Genomic DNA, 23,760 nt, shown 5'->3' on the forward strand with positions numbered 1-23,760 from the left:
GAGTCCTTGATATTTATTCGTTTTCAGCCAATTTCTGGATTTTTGAAAATTTCACTTTTTTGTGAAAATATCCACTAAATGAGGGAATAATATGTGTGAGGGTACCCCAGGAGAGCTCCAAATGTGTGTGGGTAGAATATATATCCCACGGGGGTAAAATTGAAAAAAGTAGAATTTTTTATTTTTTTGGACTTAGTCATTTTTCCGGCGTTTATCAGACTTTCAGATAGGGGAAAATGTCAGTGAGCTTTCCGATTTCAGTTCCAGAGCGATTCGCCCAATGAGTTCTTGATATTTAGTTTTCAGCCAATTTTCTGGATTTTTGAAAATTTCACTTTTTTGTGAAAATGTCCACTAAATGAGGGAATAATATGTGTGAGGGTACCCCAGGAGAGTTCCAATTGTGTGTGGGTAGAATATATATCCCACGGGGGTAAAATTGAAAAAAGTTGAAAAAAATTTTTTTTTGGTCTTAGTCATTTCTCTGGCGTTTATCAGACTTTCAGATAGGGCAAATGTCAGTGAGCATTCCGATTTCAGTTCCAGAGCAATTCGCCCTATGAGTCCTTGATATTTATTCGTTTTCAGCCAATTTCTGGATTTTTTAAAATTTCACTTTTTTGTGAAAATATCCACTAAATGAGGGAATAATATGTGTGAGGGTACCCCAGGAGAGTTCCAATTGTGTGTGGGTAGAATATATATCGCACGGGGGTAAAATTGAAAAAAGTTGAAAAAATTTTTTTTTTGGTCTTAGTCATTTCTCTGGCGTTTATCAGACTTTCAGATAGGGCAAATGTCAGTGAGCATTCCGATTTCAGTTCCAGAGCGATTCGCCCAATGAGTCCTTGATATTTAGTCGTTTTCAGCCAATTTTCTGGATTTTTGAAAATTTCACTTTTTTGTGAAAATATCCACTAAATGAGGGAATAATATGTGTGAGGGTACCCCAGGAGAGTTCCAATTGTGTGTGGGTAGAATATATATCCCACGGGGGTAAAATTGAAAAAAGTTGAAAAAAATTTTTTTTTGGTCTTAGTCATTTCTCTGGCGTTTATCAGACTTTCAGATAGGGCAAATGTCAGTGAGCATTCCGATTTCAGTTCCAGAGCGATTTGCCCAATGAGTCCTTGATATTTAGTCGTTTTCAGCCAATTTTCTGGATTTTTGAAAATTTCACTTTTTTGTGAAAATATCCACTAAATGAGGGAATAATATGTGTGAGGGTACCCCAGGAGAGTTCCAAATGTGTGTGGTTAGAATATATATCCCATGGGGGTAAAATTGTAAAAAGTTGAAAAAAATTTTTTTTTGGTCTTGGTCATTTCTCTGGCGTTTATCAGACTTTCAGATAGGGCAAATGTCAGTGAGCATTCCGATTTCAGTTCCAGAGCGATTCGCCCAATGAGTACTTGATATTTAGTCATTTTCAGCCAATTTTCTGGATTTTTGAAAATTTCACTTTTTTGTGAAAATATCCACTAAATGAGGGAATAATATGTGTGAGGGTACCCCAGGAGAGTTCCAAATGTGTGTGGTTAGAATATATATCCCACGGGGGTAAAATTGAAAAAAGTTGAAAAAAATTTTTTTTTGGACTTAGTCATTTTTCCGGCGTTTATCAGACTTTCAGATAGGGGAAATGTCAGTGAGTGTTCCGATTTCAGTTCCAGAGCAATTCGCCCAATGAGTCCTTGATATTTATTCGTTTTCAGCCAATTTCTGGATTTTTGAAAATTTCACTTTTTTGTGAAAATATCCACTAAATGAGGGAATAATATGTGTGAGGGTACCCCAGGAGAGCTCCAAATGTGTGTGGGTAGAATATATATCCCACGGGGGTAAAATTGAAAAAAGTAGAATTTTTTTTTTTTTTGGACTTAGTCATTTTTCCAGCGTTTATCAGACTTTCAGATAGGGGAAAATGTCAGTGAGCTTTCCGATTTCAGTTCCAGAGCGATTCGCCCAATGAGTTCTTGATATTTAGTTTTCAGCCAATTTTCTGGATTTTTGAAAATTTCACTTTTTTGTGAAAATATCCACTAAAAGAGGGAATAATATGTGTGAGGGTACCCCAGGAGAGGTCCAAATGTGTGTGGGTAGAATATATATCCCACGGGGGTAAAATTGAAAAAAGTTGAAAAAAATTTTTTTTTGGACTTAGTCATTTTTCCGGCGTTTATCAGACTTTCAGATAGGGCAAATGTCAGTGAGCATTCCGATTTCAGTTCCAGAGCGATTCGCCCAATGAGTCCTTGATATTTAGTCGTTTTCAGCCAATTTTCTGGATTTTTGAAAATTTCACTTTTTTGTGAAAATATCCACTAAATGAGGGAATAATATGTGTGAGGGTACCCCAGGAGAGTTCCAAATGTGTGTGGGTAAAATATATATCCCACGGGGGTAAAATTGAAAAAAGTTGAAAAAAATTTTTTTTTGGACTTAGTCATTTTTCCGGCATTTATCAGACTTTCAGATAGGGGAAATGTCAGTGAGCGTTCCGATTTCAGTTCCAGAGCAATTCGCCCAATGAGTCCTTGATATTTATTCGTTTTCAGCCAATTTCTGGATTTTTGAAATTTTCACTTTTTTGTGAAAATATCCACTAAATGAGGGAATAATATGTGTGAGGGTACCCCAGGAGAGTTCCAATTGTGTGTGGGTAGAAAATATATCCCACGGGGGTAAAATTGTAAAAAGTTGAAAAAATTTTTTTTTTGGTCTTAGTCATTTCTCTGGCGTTTATCAGACTTTCAGATAGGGCAAATGTCAGTGAGCATTCCTATTTCAGTTCCAGAGCGATTCGCCCAATGAGTACTTGATATTTAGTCATTTTCAGCCAATTTTCTGGATTTTTGAAAATTTCACTTTTTTGTGAAAATATCCACTAAATGAGGGAATAATATGTGTGAGGGTACCCCAGGAGAGTTCCAAATGTGTGTGGGTAGAATATATATCCCACGGGGGTAAAATTGAAAAAAGTTGAAAAAATTTTTTTTTTGGACTTAGTCATTTTTCCGGCGTTTATCAGACTTTCAGATAGGGCAAATGTCAGTGAGCATTCCGATTTCAGTTCCATAGTGATTCGCCCAATGAGTCCTTCATATTTAGTCGTTTTCAGCCAATTTTCTGGATTTTTGAAAATTTCACTTTTTTGTGAAAATATCCACTAAATGAGGGAATAATATGTGTGAGGGTACCCCAGGAGATTTCCAAATGTGTGTGGGTAGAATATGTATCCCACGGGGGTAAAATTGAAAAAAGTTGAAAAAAATTTTTTTTTGGTCTTAGTCATTTTTCCGGCGTTTATCAGACTTTCAGATAGGGCAAATGTCAGTGAGCGTTCCGATTTCAGTTCCAGAGTGATTCGCACAATGAGTCCTTGATATTTAGTCGTTTTCAGCCAATTTTCTGGATTTTTGAAAATTTCACTTTTTTGTGAAAATATCCACTAAATGAGGGAATAATATGTGTGAGGGTACCCCAGGAGAGTTCGAAATGTGTGTGGGTAGAATATATATCCCACGGGGGTAAAATTGAAAAAAGTAGAATTTTTTTTTTTTTGGACTTAGTCATTTTTCCGGCGTTTATCAGACTTTCAGATAAGGGAAATGTCAGTGAGCGTTCCGATTTCAGTTCCAGAGCGATTCGCCCAATGAGTCCTTGCTATTTAGTCGTTTTCAGCCAATTTTCTGGATTTTTGAAAATTTCACTTTTTTGTGAAAATATCCTCTAAATGAGGGAATAATATGTGTGAGGGTACCCCAGGAGAGTTGCAAATGTGTGTGGGTAGAATATATATCCCACGGGGGTAAAATTGAAAAAAGTTGAAAAATTTTTTTTTTGGACTTATTTATTTTTCCGGCGTTTATCAGACTTTCAGATAAGGGAAATGTCAGTGAGCGTTCCGATTTCAGTTCCAGAGCGATTTGCCCAATGAGTCCTTGATATTTAGTCGTTTTCAGCCAATTTTCTGGATTTTTGAAAATTTCACTTTTTTGTGAAAATATCCACTAAATGAGGGAATAATATGTGTGAGGGTACCCCAGGAGAGTTCCAAATGTGTGTGGGTAGAATATGTATCCCATGGGGGTAAAATTGAAAAAAGTTTAAAAAAATTTTTTTTTGGTCTTAGTCATTTCTCCGGCGTTTATCAGACTTTCAGATAGGGCAAATGTCAGTGAGCGTTTCGATTTCAGTTCCAGAGTGATTCGCCCAATGAGTCCTTGATATTTAGTCGTTTTCAGCCAATTTTCTGGATTTTTGAAAATTTCACTTTTTTGTGAAAATATCCTCTAAATGAGGGAATAATATGTGTGAGGGTACCCCAGGAGAGTTCCAAATGTGTGTGGTTAGAATATATATCCCACGGGGGTAAAATTGAAAAAAGTTGAAAAATATTTTTTTTGGACTTAGTCATTTTTCCGGCGTTTATCAGACTTTCAGATAAGGGAAATGTCAGTGAGCATTCCGATTTCAGTTCCAGAGCGATTCGCCCAATGAGTCCTTGATATTTAGTCGTTTTCAGCCAATTTTCTGGATTTTTGAAAATTTCACTTTTTTGTGAAAATATCCACTAAATGAGGGAGTAATATGTGCGAGGGTACCCCAGGAGAGTTCCAAATGTGTGTGGGTAGAATATGTATTCCATGGGGGTAAAATTGAAAAAAGTTTAAAAAAATTTTTTTTTGGTCTTAGTCATTTCTCCGGCGTTTATCAGACTTTCAGATAGGGCAAATGTCAGTGAGCGTTCCGATTTCAGTTCCAGAGTGATTCTCCCAATGAGTCCTTGATATTTAGTCGTTTTCAGCCAATTTTCTGGATTTTTGAAAATTTCACTTTTTTGTGAAAATATCCACTAAATGAGGGAATAATATGTGTTAGGGTACCCCAGGAGAGTTCCAAATGTGTGTGGGTAGAATATGTATCCCACGGGGGTAAAATTGAAAAAAGTTGAAAAAAATTTTTTTTTGGTCTTAGTCATTTCTCCGGCGTTTATGAGACTTTCAGATAGGGCAAATGTCAGCAAATGTCAGTGAGCAGTCCGATTTCAGTTCCAGAGTGATTCGCCCAATGAGTCCTTGATATTTAGTCGTTTTCAGCCAATTTTCTGGATTTTTGAAAATTTCACTTTTTTGTGAAAATATCCTCTAAATGAGGGAATAATATGTGTGAGGGTACCCCAGGAGAGTTCCAAATGTGTGTGGCTAGAATATATATCCCACGGGGTAAAATTGAAAAAAGTTGAAATTTTTTTTTTTTTTGGACTTAGTCATTTTTCCGGCATTTATCAGACTTTCAGATAAGGGAAATGTCAGTGAGCGTTCCGATTTCAGTTCCAGAGCGATTCGCCCAATGAGTCCTTGATATTTAGTCGTTTTCAGCCAATTTTCTGGATTTTTGAAAATTTCACTTTTTTGTGAAAATATCCACTAAATGAGGGAATAATATGTGTGAGGGTACCCCAGGAGAGTTCCAAATGTGTGTGGGTAGAATATGTATCCCATGGGGGTAAAATTGAAAAAAGTTTAAAAAAATTTTTTTTTGGTCTTAGTCATTTCTCCGGCGTTTATCAGACTTTCAGATAGGGCAAATGTCAGTGAGCATTTCGATTTCAGTTCCAGAGTGATTCGCCCAATGAGTCCTTGATATTTAGTCGTTTTCAGCCAATTTTCTGGATTTTTGAAAATTTCACTTTTTTGTGAAAATATCCTCTAAATGAGGGAATAATATGTGTGAGGGTACCCCAGGAGAGTTCCAAATGTGTGTGGTTAGAATATATATCCCACGGGGGTAAAATTGAAAAAAGTTGAAAAATTTTTTTTTTTGGACTTAGTCATTTTTCCGGCGTTTATCAGACTTTCAGATAAGGGAAATGTCAGTGAGCGTTCCGATTTCAGTTCCAGAGCGATTCGCCCAATGAGTCCTTGATATTTAGTCGTTTTCAGCCAATTTTCTGGATTTTTGAAAATTTCACTTTTTTGTGAAAATATCCACTAAATGAGGGAATAATATGTGTGAGGGTACCCCAGGAGAGTTCCAAATGTGTGTGGGTAGAATATGTATCCCACGGGGGTAAAATTGAAAAAAGTTGAAAAAAAATTTTTTTTGGTCTTAGTCATTTCTCCGGCGTTTATCAGACTTTCAGATAGGGCAAATGTCAGTGAGCATTCCGATTTCAGTTCCAGAGTGATTCGCCCAATGAGTCCTTGATATTTAGTCGTTTTCAGCCAATTTTCTGGATTTTTGAAAATTTCACTTTTTTGTGAAAATATCCTCTAAATGAGGGAATAATATGTGTGAGGGTACCCCAGGAGAGTTCCAAATGTGTGTGGGTAGAATATATATCCCACGGGGGTAAAATTGAAAAAAGTTGAAATTTTTTTTTTTGGACTGTCATTTTTCCGGCGTTTATCAGACTTTCAGATAGGGGAAATGTCAGTGAGCATTCCAATTTCAGTTCCAGAGTGATTTGCCCAATGAGTCCTTGATATTTAGTCGTTTTCAGCCAATTTTCTGGATTTTTGAAAATTTCACTTTTTTGTGAAAATATCCACTAAATGAGGGAATAATATGTGTGAGGGTACCCCAGGAGAGTTCCAAATGTGTGTGGGTAGAATATATATCCCACAGGGGTAAAATTGAAAAAAGTAGAATTTTTTTTTTTTTGGACTGTCATTTTTCCGGCGTTTATCAGACTTTCAGATAGGGAAAATGTCAGTGAGCATTCCGATTTCAGTTCCAGAGTGATTCGCCCAATGAGTCCTTGATATTTAGTCGTTTTCAGCCAATTTTCTGGATTTTTGAACAATTCACTTTTTTGTGAAAATATCCACTAAATGAGGGAATAATATGTGTGAGGGTACCCCAGGAGAGTTCCAAATGTGTGTGGGTAGAATATATATCCCACAGGGGTAAAATTGAAAAAAGTTGAAAAATTTTTTTTTTGGACTTATTTATTTTTCCGGCGTTTATCAGACTTTCAGATAAGGGAAATGTCAGTGAGCGTTCCGATTTCAGTTCCAGAGCGATTCGAACAATGATTCCTTGATATTTAGTCGTTTTCAGCCAATTTTCTGGATTTTTGAAAATTTCACTTTTTTGTGAAAATATCCACTAAATGAGGGAATAATATGTGTGAGGGTACCCCAGGAGAGTTCCAAATGTGTGTGGGTAGAATATATATCCCACGGGGGTAAAATTGAAAAAAGTTGAAAAAAAATTTTTTTTGGTCTTAGTCATTTCTCCGGCGTTTATCAGACTTTCAGATAGGGCAAATGTCAGTGAGCATTCCGATTTCAGTTCCAGAGTGATTCGCCCAATGAGTCCTTGATATTTAGTCGTTTTCAGCCAATTTTCTGGATTTTTGAAAATTTCACTTTTTTGTGAAAATATCCTCTAAATGAGGGAATAATATGTGTGAGGGTACCCCAGGAGAGTTCCAAATGTGTGTGGCTAGAATATATATCCCACGGGGGTAAAATTGAAAAAAGTAGAATTTTTTTTTTTTTGGACTGTCATTTTTCCGGCGTTTATCAGACTTTCAGATAGGGCAAATGTCAGTGAGCGTTCCGATTTCAGTTCCAGAGTGATTCGCCCAATGTGTCCCTGATATTTAGTCGTTTTCAGGAAATTTTCTGGATTTTTGAAAATTTCACTTTTTTGTGAAAATATCCACTAAATGAGGGAATAATATGTGTGAGGGTACCCCAGGAGAGTTCGAAATGTGTGTGGGTAGAATATATATCCCACAGGGGTAAAATTGAAAAAAGTAGAATTTTTTTTTTTTTGGACTTAGTCATTTTTCCGGCGTTTATCAGACTTTCAGATAGGGCAAATGTCTGTGAGCATTCCGATTTCAGTTCCAGAGTGATTCGCCCAATGAGTCCTTGATATTCAGTCGTTTTCAGCCAATTTTCTGGATTTTTGAAAATTTCACTTTTTTGTGAAAATATCCTCTAAATGAGGGAATAATATGTGTGAGGGTACCCCAGGAGAGTTCCAAATGTGTGTGGGTAGAATATATATCCCACGGGGGTAAAATTGAAAAAAGTTGAAATTTTTTTTTTTTTGGACTGTCATTTTTCCGGCGTTTATCAGACTTTCAGATAGGGGAAATGTCAGTGAGCATTCCGATTTCAGTTCCAGAGTGATTTGCCCAATGAGTCCTTGATATTTAGTCGTTTTCAGCCAATTTTCTGGATTTTTGAAAATTTCACTTTCTTGTGAAAATATCCACTAAATGAGGGAATAATATGTGTGAGGGTACCCCAGGAGAGTTCCAAATGTGTGTGGGTAGAATATATATCCCACGGGGGTAAAATTGAAAAAAGTTGAAATTTTTTTTTTTTTGGACTTAGTCATTTTTCCGGCGTTTATCAGACTTTCAGATAGGGGAAATGTCAGTGAGCATTCCGATTTCAGTTCCAGAGCAATTCGCCCAATGAGTCCTTGATATTTATTCCTTTTCAGCCAATTTCTGGATTTTTGAAAATTTCACTTTTTTGTGAAAATATCCACTAAATGAGGGAATAATATGTGTGAGGGTACCCCAGGAGAGCTCCAAATGTGTGTGGGTAGAATATATATCCCACGGGGGTAAAATTGAAAAAAGTAGAATTTTTTTTTTTTTTGGACTTAGTCATTTTTCCAGCGTTTATCAGACTTTCAGATAGGGGAAAATGTCAGTGAGCTTTCCGATTTCAGTTCCAGAGCGATTCGCCCAATGAGTTCTTGATATTTAGTTTTCAGCCAATTTTCTGGATTTTTGAAAATTTCACTTTTTTGTGAAAATATCCACTAAAAGAGGGAATAATATGTGTGAGGGTACCCCAGGAGAGGTCCAAATGTGTGTGGGTAGAATATATATCCCACGGGGGTAAAATTGAAAAAAGTTGAAAAAAATTTTTTTTTGGATTTAGTCATTTTTCCGGCGTTTATCAGACTTTCAGATAGGGCAAATGTCAGTGAGCATTCTGATTTCAGTTCCAGAGCGATTCGCCCAATGAGTCCTTGATATTTAGTCGTTTTCAGCCAATTTTCTGGATTTTTGAAAATTTCACTTTTTTGTGAAAATATCCACTAAATGAGGGAATAATATGTGTGAGGGTACCCCAGGAGAGTTCCAAATGTGTGTGGTTAGAATATATATCCCATGGGGGTAAAATTGAAAAAAGTTGAAAAAATTTTTTTTTGGACTTAGTCATTTTTCCGGCGTTTATCAGACTTTCAGATAGGGGAAATGTCAGTGAGCGTTCCGATTTCAGTTCCAGAGCAATTCGCCCAATGAGTCCTTGATATTTATTCGTTTTCAGCCAATTTCTGGATTTTTGAAAATTTCACTTTTTTGTGAAAATATCCACTAAATGAGGGAATAATATGTGTGAGGGTACCCCAGGAGAGTTCCAATTGTGTGTGGGTAGAATATATATCCCACGGGGGTAAAATTGAAAAAAGTTGAAAAAAATTTTTTTTTGGTCTTAGTCATTTCTCTGGCGTTTATCAGACTTTCAGATAGGGCAAATGTCAGTGAGCATTCCGATTTCAGTTCCAGAGCAATTCGCCCTATGAGTCCTTGATATTTATTCGTTTTCAGCCAATTTCTGGATTTTTTAAAATTTCACTTTTTTGTGAAAATATCCACTAAATGAGGGAATAATATGTGTGAGGGTACCCCAGGAGAGTTCCAATTGTGTGTGGGTAGAGTATATATCGCACGGGGGTAAAATTGAAAAAAGTTGAAAAAATTTTTTTTTTGGTCTTAGTCATTTCTCTGGCGTTTATCAGACTTTCAGATAGGGCAAATGTCAGTGAGCATTCCGATTTCAGTTCCAGAGCGATTCGCCCAATGAGTCCTTGATATTTAGTCGTTTTCAGCCAATTTTCTGGATTTTTGAAAATTTCACTTTTTTGTGAAAATATCCACTAAATGAGGGAATAATATGTGTGAGGGTACCCCAGGAGAGTTCCAAATGTGTGTGGGTAAAATATATATCCCACGGGGGTAAAATTGAAAAAAGTTGAAAAAAATTTTTTTTTGGACTTAGTCATTTTTCCGGCATTTATCAGACTTTCAGATAGGGGAAATGTCAGTGAGCGTTCCGATTTCAGTTCCAGAGCAATTCGCCCAATGAGTCCTTGATATTTTTTCGTTTTCAGCCAATTTCTGGATTTTTGAAATTTTCACTTTTTTGTGAAAATATCCACTAAATGAGGGAATAATATGTGTGAGGGTACCCCAGGAGAGTTCCAATTGTGTGTGGGTAGAAAATATATCCCACGGGGGTAAAATTGTAAAAAGTTGAAAAAAATTTTTTTTTGGTCTTAGTCATTTCTCTGGCGTTTATCAGACTTTCAGATAGGGCAAATGTCAGTGAGCATTCCGATTTCAGTTCCAGAGCGATTCGCCCAATGAGTACTTGATATTTAGTCATTTTCAGCCAATTTTCTGGATTTTTGAAAATTTCACTTTTTTGTGAAAATATCCACTAAATGAGGGAATAATATGTGTGAGGGTACCCCAGGAGAGTTCCAAATGTGTGTGGGTAGAATATATATCCCACGGGGGTAAAATTGAAAAAAGTTGAAAAAAATTTTTTTTTGGACTTAGTCATTTTTCCGGCGTTTATCAGACTTTCAGATAGGGCAAATGTCAGTGAGCATTCCGATTTCAGTTCCATAGTGATTCGCCCAATGAGTCCTTCATATTTAGTCGTTTTCAGCCAATTTTCTGGATTTTTGAAAATTTCACTTTTTTGTGAAAATATCCACTAAATGAGGGAATAATATGTGTGAGGGTACCCCAGGAGAGTTCCAAATGTGTGTGGGTAGAATATGTATCCCACGGGGGTAAAATTGAAAAAAGTTGAAAACAATTTTTTTTTGGTCTTAGTCATTTTTCCGGCGTTTATCAGACTTTCAGATAGGGCAAATGTCAGTGAGCGTTCCGATTTCAGTTCCAGAGTGATTCGCCCAATGAGTCCTTGATATTTAGTCGTTTTCAGCCAATTTTCTGGATTTTTGAAAATTTCACTTTTTTGTGAAAATATCCACTAAATGAGGGAATAATATGTGTGAGGGTACCCCAGGAGAGTTCGAAATGTGTGAGGGTAGAATATATATCCCACAGGGGTAAAATTGAAAAAAGTAGAATTTTTTTTTTTTTGGACTTAGTCATTTTTCCGGCGTTTATCAGACTTTCAGATAGGGCAAATGTGAGTGAGCATTCCGATTTCAGTTCCAGAGTGATTTGCCCAATGAGTCCTTCATATTTAGTCGTTTTCAGCCAATTTTCTGGATTTGTGAAAATTTCACTTTTTTGTGAAAATATCCACTAAATGAGGGAATAATATGTGTGAGGGTACCCCAGGAGAGTTCCAAATGTGTGTGGGTAGAATATATATCCCACGGGGGTAAAATTGAAAAAAGTTGAAAAATTTTTTTTTTTGGACTTATTTATTTCTCCGGCGTTTATCAGACTTTCAGATAGGGCAAATGTCAGTGAGCATTCCGATTTCAGTTCCAGAGTGATTTGCCCAATGAGTCCTTGATATTTAGTCGTTTTCAGCCAATTTTCTGGATTTTTGAAAATTTCACTTTCTTGTGAAAATATCCACTAAATGAGGGAATAATATGTGTGAGGGTACCCCAGGAGAGTTCCAAATGTGTGTGGGTAGAATATATATCCCACGGGGGTAAAATTGAAAAAAGTTGAAATTTTTTTTTTTTTGGACTTAGTCATTTTTCCGGCGTTTATCAGACTTTCAGATAGGGGAAATGTCAGTGAGCATTCCGATTTCAGTTCCAGAGCAATTCGCCCAATGAGTCCTTGATATTTATTCCTTTTCAGCCAATTTCTGGATTTTTGAAAATTTCACTTTTTTGTGAAAATATCCACTAAATGAGGGAATAATATGTGTGAGGGTACCCCAGGAGAGCTCCAAATGTGTGTGGGTAGAATATATATCCCACGGGGGTAAAATTGAAAAAAGTAGAATTTTTTTTTTTTTTGGACTTAGTCATTTTTCCAGCGTTTATCAGACTTTCAGATAGGGGAAAATGTCAGTGAGCTTTCCGATTTCAGTTCCAGAGCGATTCGCCCAATGAGTTCTTGATATTTAGTTTTCAGCCAATTTTCTGGATTTTTGAAAATTTCACTTTTTTGTGAAAATATCCACTAAAAGAGGGAATAATATGTGTGAGGGTACCCCAGGAGAGGTCCAAATGTGTGTGGGTAGAATATATATCCCACGGGGGTAAAATTGAAAAAAGTTGAAAAAAATTTTTTTTTGGATTTAGTCATTTTTCCGGCGTTTATCAGACTTTCAGATAGGGCAAATGTCAGTGAGCATTCCGATTTCAGTTCCAGAGCGATTCGCCCAATGAGTCCTTGATATTTAGTCGTTTTCAGCCAATTTTCTGGATTTTTGAAAATTTCACTTTTTTGTGAAAATATCCACTAAATGAGGGAATAATATGTGTGAGGGTACCCCAGGAGAGTTCCAAATGTGTGTGGTTAGAATATATATCCCATGGGGGTAAAATTGAAAAAAGTTGAAAAAATTTTTTTTTGGACTTAGTCATTTTTCCGGCGTTTATCAGACTTTCAGATAGGGGAAATGTCAGTGAGCGTTCCGATTTCAGTTCCAGAGCAATTCGCCCAATGAGTCCTTGATATTTATTCGTTTTCAGCCAATTTCTGGATTTTTGAAAATTTCACTTTTTTGTGAAAATATCCACTAAATGAGGGAATAATATGTGTGAGGGTACCCCAGGAGAGTTCCAATTGTGTGTGGGTAGAATATATATCCCACGGGGGTAAAATTGAAAAAAGTTGAAAAAAATTTTTTTTTGGTCTTAGTCATTTCTCTGGCGTTTATCAGACTTTCAGATAGGGCAAATGTCAGTGAGCATTCCGATTTCAGTTCCAGAGCAATTCGCCCTATGAGTCCTTGATATTTATTCGTTTTCAGCCAATTTCTGGATTTTTTAAAATTTCACTTTTTTGTGAAAATATCCACTAAATGAGGGAATAATATGTGTGAGGGTACCCCAGGAGAGTTCCAATTGTGTGTGGATAGAGTATATATCGCACGGGGGTAAAATTGAAAAAAGTTGAAAAAATTTTTTTTTTGGTCTTAGTCATTTCTCTGGCGTTTATCAGACTTTCAGATAGGGCAAATGTCAGTGAGCATTCCGATTTCAGTTCCAGAGCGATTCGCCCAATGAGTCCTTGATATTTAGTCGTTTTCAGCCAATTTTCTGGATTTTTGAAAATTTCACTTTTTTGTGAAAATATCCACTAAATGAGGGAATAATATGTGTGAGGGTACCCCAGGAGAGTTCCAAATGTGTGTGGGTAAAATATATATCCCACGGGGGTAAAATTGAAAAAAGTTGAAAAAAATTTTTTTTTGGACTTAGTCATTTTTCCGGCATTTATCAGACTTTCAGATAGGGGAAATGTCAGTGAGCGTTCCGATTTCAGTTCCAGAGCAATTCGCCCAATGAGTCCTTGATATTTTTTCGTTTTCAGCCAATTTCTGGATTTTTGAAATTTTCACTTTTTTGTGAAAATATCCACTAAATGAGGGAATAATATGTGTGAGGGTACCCCAGGAGAGTTCCAATTGTGTGTGGGTAGAAAATATATCCCACGGGGGTAAAATTGTAAAAAGTTGAAAAAAATTTTTTTTTGGTCTTAGTCATTTCTCTGGCGTTTATCAGACTTTCAGATAGGGCAAATGTCAGTGAGCATTCCGATTTCAGTTCCAGAGCGATTCGCCCAATGAGTACTTGATATTTAGTCATTTTCAGCCAATTTTCTGGATTTTTGAAAATTTCACTTTTTTGTGAAAATATCCACTAAATGAGGGAATAATATGTGTGAGGGTACCCCAGGAGAGTTCCAAATGTGTGTGGGTAGAATATATATCCCACGGGGGTAAAATTGAAAAAAGTTGAAAAAAATTTTTTTTTGGACTTAGTCATTTTTCCGGCGTTTATCAGACTTTCAGATAGGGCAAATGTCAGTGAGCATTCCGATTTCAGTTCCATAGTGATTCGCCCAATGAGTCCTTCATATTTAGTCGTTTTCAGCCAATTTTCTGGATTTTTGAAAATTTCACTTTTTTGTGAAAATATCCACTAAATGAGGGAATAATATGTGTGAGGGTACCCCAGGAGAGTTCCAAATGTGTGTGGGTAGAATATGTATCCCACGGGGGTAAAATTGAAAAAAGTTGAAAACAATTTTTTTTTGGTCTTAGTCATTTTTCCGGCGTTTATCAGACTTTCAGATAGGGCAAATGTCAGTGAGCGTTCCGATTTCAGTTCCAGAGTGATTCGCCCAATGAGTCCTTGATATTTAGTCGTTTTCAGCCAATTTTCTGGATTTTTGAAAATTTCACTTTTTTGTGAAAATATCCACTAAATGAGGGAATAATATGTGTGAGGGTACCCCAGGAGAGTTCGAAATGTGTGAGGGTAGAATATATATCCCACAGGGGTAAAATTGAAAAAAGTAGAATTTTTTTTTTTTTGGACTTAGTCATTTTTCCGGCGTTTATCAGACTTTCAGATAGGGCAAATGTGAGTGAGCATTCCGATTTCAGTTCCAGAGTGATTTGCCCAATGAGTCCTTCATATTTAGTCGTTTTCAGCCAATTTTCTGGATTTGTGAAAATTTCACTTTTTTGTGAAAATATCCACTAAATGAGGGAATAATATGTGTGAGGGTACCCCAGGAGAGTTCCAAATGTGTGTGGGTAGAATATATATCCCACGGGGGTAAAATTGAAAAAAGTTGAAAAATTTTTTTTTTTGGACTTATTTATTTCTCCGGCGTTTATCAGACTTTCAGATAGGGCAAATGTCAGTGAGCGTTCCGATTTCAGTTCCAGAGTGATTCGCCCAATGAGTCCTTGATATTTAGTCGTTTTCAGCCAATTTTCTGGATTTTTGAAAATTTCACTTTTTTGTGAAAATATCCTCTAAATGAGGGAATAATATGTGTGAGGGTACCCCAGGAGAGTTCCAAATGTGTGTGGGTAGAATATGTATCCCACGGGGGTAAAATTGAAAAAATGTGAAAAAAAATTTTTTTTGGTCTTAGTCATTTTTCCGGCGTTTATCAGACTTTCAGATAGGGCAAATGTCAGTGAGCGTTCCGATTTCAGTTCCAGAGTGATTCGCACAATGAGTCCTTGATATTTAGTCGTTTTCAGCCAATTTTCTGGATTTTTGAAAATTTCACTTTTTTGTGAAAATATCCACTAAATGAGGGAATAATATGTGTGAGGGTACCCCAGGAGAGTTCGAAATGTGTGTGGGTAGAATATATATCGCACGGGGGTAAAATTGAAAAAAGTTGAAAAAAATTTTTTTTTGGTCTTAGTCATTTCTCTGGCGTTTATCAGACTTTCAGATAGGGCAAATGTCAGTGAGCATTCCGATTTCAGTTCCAGAGCGATTCGCCCAATGAGTACTTGATATTTAGTCATTTTCAGCCAATTTTCTGGATTTTTGAAAATTTCACTTTTTTGTGAAAATATCCACTAAATGAGGGAATAATATGTGTGAGGGTACCCCAGGAGAGTTCCAAATGTGTGTGGGTAGAATATATATCCCACGGGGGTAAAATTGAAAAAAGTTGAAAAAAATTTTTTTTTGGACTTAGTCATTTTTCCGGCGTTTATCAGACTTTCAGATAGGGCAAATGTCAGTGAGCATTCCGATTTCAGTTCCATAGTGATTCGCCCAATGAGTCCTTGATATTTAGTCGTTTTCAGCCAATTTTCTGGATTTTTGAAAATTTCACTTTTTTGTGAAAATATCCACTAAATGAGGGAATAATATGTGTGAGGGTACCCCAGGAGAGTTCGAAATGTGTGTGGGTAGAATATATATCCCACAGGGGTAAAATTGAAAAAAGTAGAATTTTTTTTTTTTGGACTTAGTCATTTTTCCGGCGTTTATCAGACTTTCAGATAAGGGAAATGTCAGTGAGCGTTCCGATTTCAGTTCCAGAGCGATTCGCCCAATGAGTCCTTGATATTTAGTCGTTTTCAGCCAATTTTCTGGATTTTTGAAAATTTCACTTTTTTGTGAAAATATCCACTAAATGAGGGAGTAATATGTGTGAGGGTACCCCAGGAGAGTTCCAAATGTGTGTGGGTAGAATATGTATTCCATGGGGGTAAAATTGAAAAAAGTTTAAAAAAATTTTTTTTTGGTCTTAGTCATTTCTCCGGCGTTTATCAGACTTTCAGATAGGGCAAATGTCAGCAAATGTCAGTGAGCAGTCCGATTTCAGTTCCAGAGTGATTCGGCCAATGAGTCCTTGATATTTAGTCGTTTTCAGCCAATTTTCTGGATTTTTGAAAATTTCACTTTTTTGTGAAAATATCCTCTAAATGAGGGAATAATATGTGTGAGGGTACCCCAGGAGAGTTGCAAATGTGTGTGGCTAGAATATATATCCCACGGGGTAAAATTGAAAAAAGTTGAAATTTTTTTTTTTTGGACTTAGTCATTTTTCCGGCGTTTATCAGACTTTCAGATAAGGGAAATGTCAGTGAGCGTTCCGATTTCAGTTCCAGAGCGATTCGCCCAATGAGTCCTTGATATTTAGTCGTTTTCAGCCAATTTTCTGGATTTTTGAAAATTTCACTTTTTTATGAAAATATCCTCTAAATGAGGGAATAATATGTGTGAGGGTACCCCAGGAGAGTTCCAAATGTGTGTGGTTAGAATATATATCCCACGGGGGTAAAATTGAAAAAAGTTGAAAAATTTTTTTTTTTGGACTTAGTCATTTTTCCGGCGTTTATCAGACTTTCAGATAAGGGAAATGTCAGTGAGCATTCCGATTTCAGTTCCAGAGCGATTCGCCCAATGAGTCCTTGATATTTAGTCGTTTTCAGCCAATTTTCTGGATTTTTGAAAATTTCACTTTTTTGTGAAAATATCCACTAAATGAGGGAATAATATGTGTGAGGGTACCCCAGGAGAGTTCCAAATGTGTGTGGGTAGAATTTGTATCCCACATGGGTAAAATTGAAAAAAGTTGAAAAAATTTTTTATTTGGTCTTAGTCATTTCTCCGGCGTTTATCAGACTTTCAGATAGGGCAAATGTCAGTGAGCATTCCGATTTCAGTTCCAGAGTGATTCGCCCAATGAGTCCTTGATATTTAGTCGTTTTCAGCCAATTTTCTGGATTTTTGAAAATTTCACTTTTTTGTGAAAATATCCTCTAAATGAGGGAATAATATGTGTGAGGGTACCCCAGGAGAGTTCCAAATGTGTGTGGGTACAATATATATCCCACGGGGGTAAAATTGAAAAAAGTAGAATTTTTTTTTTTTTTGGACTGTCATTTTTCCGGCGTTTATCAGACTTTCAGATAGGGGAAATGTCAGTGAGCCTTCCGATTTCAGTTCCAGAGCGATTCGCCCAATGAATCCTTGATATTTAGTCGTTTTCAGCCAATTTTCTGGATTTTTGAAAATTTCACTTTTTTGTGAAAATATCCTCTAAGTGAGGGAATAATATGTGTGAGGGTACCCCAGGAGAGTTCCAAATGTGTGTGGGTAGAATATATATCCCACGGGGGTAAAATTGAAAAAAGTTAAAAAAAATTTTTTTTTGGACTTAGTCATTTTTCCTGCGTTTATCAGACTTTCAGATAGGGGAAATGTCAGAGAGCATTCCGCTTTCAGTTCCAGAGCGATTCGCCCAATGAGTCCTTGATATTTAGTCGTTTTCAGCCAATTTTCCGGATTTTTGAAAATTTCTCTTTTTTGTGAAAATATCCACTAAATGAGGGAATAATATGTGTGAGGGTACCCCAGGAGAGTTCCAAATGTGTGTGGGTAGAATATATATCCCACGGGGGTAAAATTGAAAAAAGTTGAAATTTTTTTTTTTTGGACTATCATTTTTCCGGCGTTTATCAGACTTTCAGATAGGGGAAATGTCAGTGAGCATTCCGATTTCAGTTCCAGAGTGATTCGCAAAATGAGTCCTTGATATTTAGTCGTTTTCAGCCAATTTTCTGGATTTTTGAAAATGTCACTTTTTTGTGAAAATATCCACTAAATGAGGGAATAATATGTGTGAGGGTACCCCAGGAGAGTTCCAAATGTGTGTGGGTACAATATATATCCCACGGGGGTAAAATTGAAAAAAGTAGAATTTTTTTTTTTTTTTGGACTGTCATTTTTCCGGCGTTTATCAGACTTTCAGATAGGGGAAATGTCAGTGAGCATTCAGCTTTCAGTTCCAGAGCGATTCGCCCAATGAGTCCTTGATATTTAGTCGTTTTCAGCCAATTTTCTGGATTTTTGAAAATTTCACTTTTTTGTGAAAATATCCACTAAATGAGGGAATAATATGTGTGAGGGTACCCCAGGAGAGTTCCAAATGTGTGTGGGTAGAATATGTATCCCACGGGGGTAAAATTGAAAAAAGTTGAAATTTTTTTTTTTTTTTGGACTTAGTCATTTTTCCGGCGTTTATCCGACTTTCAGATAGGGGAAATGTCAGTGAGCATTCTGCTTTCAGTTCCAGAGCGATTCGCCCATTGAGTCCTTGATATTTAGTCGTTTTCAGCCAATTTTCTGGATTTTTGAAAATTTCACTTTTTTGTGAAAATATCCACTAAATGAGGGAATAATATGTGTGAGGGTACCCCAGGAGAGTTCCAAATGTGTGTGGTTAGAATATATATCCCACGGGGGTAAAATTGAAAAAAGTTGAAAAAAATTTTTTTTTGGACTTAGTCATTTTTCCGCCGTTTATCAGACTTTCATATAGGGGAAATGTCAGAGAGCATTCCTCTTTCAGTTCCAGAGCTATTCGCCCAATGAGTCCTTGATATTTAGTCGTTTTCAGCCAATTTTCTGGATTTTTGAAAATTTCACTTTTTTGTGAAAATATCCACTAAATGAGGGAATAATATGTGTGAGGGTACCCCAGCAGAGTTCCAAATATGTTTGGGTAGAATATATATCCCACGGGGGTAAAATTGAAAAAAGTTGAAAAAATTTTTTTTTTCGACTTAGTCATTTTTCCGGCGTTTTTCAGACTTTCAGATAGGGGAAATGTCAGTGAGCGTTCCGATTTCAGCTCCAGAGCGATCCGCCCAATGAGTCCTTGATATTTACTTGTTTTCAGCCAATTTTCTGGATTTTTGAAAATTTCTCTTTTTTTGTTTAAATATCCACTAAATGAGGGAATAATATGTGTGAGGGTACCCCAGGAGAGATAAAAATGTGTGTGGGTAGAATATATATCCCACGGGAGTAAAATTGAAAAAAAGTTTAAAAAATTTTTTTTTTGGACTGTCATTTTTCCGGCGTTTATCAGACTTTCAGATAGGGGAAATGTCAGTGAGCGTTCCGATTTCAGTTCCAGAGCGATTCGCCCAATGAGTCCTTGATATTTAGTCGTTTTCAGACAATTATCTGGATTTTTGAAAATTTTACTTTTTTGTGAAAATATCCACTAAATGAGGGAATAATATGTGTGAGGGTACCCCAGGAGAGTTCCAAATGTGTGTGGGTAGAATATATATCCCACGGGGGTAAAATTGAAAAAAGTAGAATTTTTTTTTTTTTGGACTGTCATTTTTCCGGCGTTTATCAGACTTTCAGATAGGGAAAATGTCAGTGAGCATTCCGATTTCAGTTCCAGAGTGATTCGCCCAATGAGTCCTTGATATTTAGTCGTTTTCAGCCAATTTTCTGGATTTTTGAAAATTTCCCTTTTTGTGAAAATATCCACTAAATGAGGGAATAATATGTGTGAGGGTACCCCAGGAGAGTTCCAAATGTGTGTGGGTAGAATATATATCCCACAGGGGTAAAATTGAAAAAAGTTGAAAAATTTTTTTTTTGGACTTATTTATTTTTCCGGCGTTTATCAGACTTTCAGATAAGGGAAATGTCAGTCAGCGTTCCGATTTCAGTTCCAGAGCGATTCGCCCAATGATTCCTTGATATTTAGTCGTTTTCAGCCAATTTTCTGGATTTTTGAAAATTTCACTTTTTTGTGAAAATATCCACTAAATGAGGGAATAATATGTGTGAGGGTACCCCAGGAGAGTTCCAAATGTGTGTGGGTAGAATTTGTATCCCACATGGGTAAAATTGAAAAAAGTTGAAAAAATTTTTTATTTGGTCTTAGTCATTTCTCCGGCGTTTATCAGACTTTCAGATAGGGCAAATGTCAGTGAGCATTCCGATTTCAGTTCCAGAGTGATTCGCCCAATGAGTCCTTGATATTTAGTCGTTTTCAGCCAATTTTCTGGATTTTTGAAAATTTCACTTTTTTGTGAAAATATCCTCTAAATGAGGGAATAATATGTGTGAGGGTACCCCAGGAGAGTTCCAAATGTGTGTGGGTACAATATATATCCCACGGGGGTAAAATTGAAAAAAGTAGAATTTTTTTTTTTTTTGGACTGTCATTTTTCCGGCGTTTATCAGACTTTCAGATAGGGGAAATGTCAGTGAGCCTTCCGATTTCAGTTCCAGAGCGATTCGCCCAATGAATCCTTGATATTTAGTCGTTTTCAGCCAATTTTCTGGATTTTTGAAAATTTCACTTTTTTGTGAAAATATCCTCTAAGTGAGGGAATAATATGTGTGAGGGTACCCCAGGAGAGTTCCAAATGTGTGTGGGTAGAATATATATCCCACGGGGGTAAAATTGAAAAAAGTTAAAAAAAATTTTTTTTTGGACTTAGTCATTTTTCCTGCGTTTATCAGACTTTCAGATAGGGGAAATGTCAGAGAGCATTCCGCTTTCAGTTCCAGAGCGATTCGCCCAATGAGTCCTTGATATTTAGTCGTTTTCAGCCAATTTTCCGGATTTTTGAAAATTTCTCTTTTTTGTGAAAATATCCACTAAATGAGGGAATAATATGTGTGAGGGTACCCCAGGAGAGTTCCAAATGTGTGTGGGTAGAATATATATCCCACGGGGGTAAAATTGAAAAAAGTTGAAATTTTTTTTTTTTGGACTATCATTTTTCCGGCGTTTATCAGACTTTCAGATAGGGGAAATGTCAGTGAGCATTCCGATTTCAGTTCCAGAGTGATTCGCAAAATGAGTCCTTGATATTTAGTCGTTTTCAGCCAATTTTCTGGATTTTTGAAAATGTCACTTTTTTGTGAAAATATCCACTAAATGAGGGAATAATATGTGTGAGGGTACCCCAGGAGAGTTCCAAATGTGTGTGGGTACAATATATATCCCACGGGGGTAAAATTGAAAAAAGTAGAATTTTTTTTTTTTTTTGGACTGTCATTTTTCCGGCGTTTATCAGACTTTCAGATAGGGGAAATGTCAGTGAGCATTCAGCTTTCAGTTCCAGAGCGATTCGCCCAATGAGTCCTTGATATTTAGTCGTTTTCAGCCAATTTTCTGGATTTTTGAAAATTTCACTTTTTTGTGAAAATATCCACTAAATGAGGGAATAATATGTGTGAGGGTACCCCAGGAGAGTTCCAAATGTGTGTGGGTAGAATATGTATCCCACGGGGGTAAAATTGAAAAAAGTTGAAATTTTTTTTTTTTTTTGGACTTAGTCATTTTTCCGGCGTTTATCCGACTTTCAGATAGGGGAAATGTCAGTGAGCATTCTGCTTTCAGTTCCAGAGCGATTCGCCCATTGAGTCCTTGATATTTAGTCGTTTTCAGCCAATTTTCTGGATTTTTGAAAATTTCACTTTTTTGTGAAAATATCCACTAAATGAGGGAATAATATGTGTGAGGGTACCCCAGGAGAGTTCCAAATGTGTGTGGTTAGAATATATATCCCACGGGGGTAAAATTGAAAAAAGTTGAAAAAAATTTTTTTTTGGACTTAGTCATTTTTCCGCCGTTTATCAGACTTTCATATAGGGGAAATGTCAGAGAGCATTCCTCTTTCAGTTCCAGAGCAATTCGCCCAATGAGTCCTTGATATTTAGTCGTTTTCAGCCAATTTTCTGGATTTTTGAAAATTTCACTTTTTTGTGAAAATATCCACTAAATGAGGGAATAATATGTGTGAGGGTACCCCAGCAGAGTTCCAAATATGTTTGGGTAGAATATATATCCCACGGGGGTAAAATTGAAAAAAGTTGAAAAAATTTTTTTTTTCGACTTAGTCATTTTTCCGGCGTTTTTCAGACTTTCAGATAGGGGAAATGTCAGTGAGCGTTCCGATTTCAGCTCCAGAGCGATCCGCCCAATGAGTCCTTGATATTTACTTGTTTTCAGCCAATTTTCTGGATTTTTGAAAATTTCTCTTTTTTTGTTTAAATATCCACTAAATGAGGGAATAATATGTGTGAGGGTACCCCAGGAGAGATAAAAATGTGTGTGGGTAGAATATATATCCCACGGGAGTAAAATTGAAAAAAAGTTTAAAAAATTTTTTTTTTGGACTGTCATTTTTCCGGCGTTTATCAGACTTTCAGATAGGGGAAATGTCAGTGAGCGTTCCGATTTCAGTTCCAGAGCGATTCGCCCAATGAGTCCTTGATATTTAGTCGTTTTCAGACAATTATCTGGATTTTTGAAAATTTTACTTTTTTGTGAAAATATCCACTAAATGAGGGAATAATATGTGTGAGGGTACCCCAGCAGAGTTCCAAATGTGTGTGGGTAGAATATATATCCCACGGGGTAAAATTGAAAAAAGTTAAAAAAATTTTTTTTGGACTTAGTCATTTTTCTGGCATTTATCAGACTTTCAGATAGGGGAAATGTCAGTGAGCGTTCTGATTTCAGTTCCAGAGTGATTCGTCCAATGAGTCCTTGATATTTACTTGTTTTCAGCCAATTTTCTGAATTTTTGAAAATTTCTCTTTTTTTGTGAAAATATCCACTAAATGAGGGAATAATATGTGTGAGGGTAACCCAGGAGAGTTAAAAATGTGTGTGGGTAGAATATATATCCCACGGGGTAAAATTGAAAAAAGTAAAAAAAAAATTTTTTTTTGGACTTAGTCATTTTTCCGGTGTTTATCAGACTTTCAGATAGGCGAAATGTCAGTGAGCGTTCTGATTTCAGCTCCAGAGAGATTCGCCCAATGAGTCCTTGATATTTAGTCATTTTCAGCCAATTTTCTGGATTTTTTAAAATTTCTCTTTTTTGTGAAAATATCCACTAAATGATGGAATAATATGTGTGAGGGTACCCCAGGAGAGTTCCAAATGTGTGTGGGTAGAATATACATCCCACGGGGGTAAAATTGAAAAAAGTTGAAAAAATTTTTTTTTTGGACTTTGTCATTTTTCCGGCGTTTATCAGACTTTCAGATAGGGGAAATGTCAGTGAGCGTTCCGATTTCAGTTCCAGAGCGATTCGCCCAATGAGTCCTTGATATTTACTTGTTTTCAGCCAATTTTCTGGATTTTTGAAAATTTCACTTTTTTGTGAAAATATCCACTAAATGAGGGAATAATATGTGTGAGGGTACCCCAGGAGAGTTCCAAATGTGTGTGGGTAGAAAATATATCCCACGGGGGTAAAATTGAAAAAAGTTGAAAAAAATTTTTTTTTGGACTTAGTCATTTTTCCGGCGTTTATCAGACTTTCAGATAGGGGAAATGTCAGTGAGCATTCTGATTTCAGTTCCAGAGCGATTCGGCCAATGAATCCTTGATATCTAGTCGTTTTCAGCCAATTTTCTGGATTTTTGAAAATTTCACTTGTTTGTGAAAATATCCACTAAATGAGGGAATAATATGTGTGAGGGTACCCCAGG

The sequence above is a fragment of the Phyllobates terribilis genome, unplaced genomic scaffold (genome assembly GCF_046119375.1).
Source record: "Phyllobates terribilis strain yellow unplaced genomic scaffold, ASM4611937v1 Scaffold_3__8_contigs__length_932513732, whole genome shotgun sequence".
NCBI classification, from domain to species: Eukaryota; Metazoa; Chordata; class Amphibia; order Anura; family Dendrobatidae; genus Phyllobates; species Phyllobates terribilis.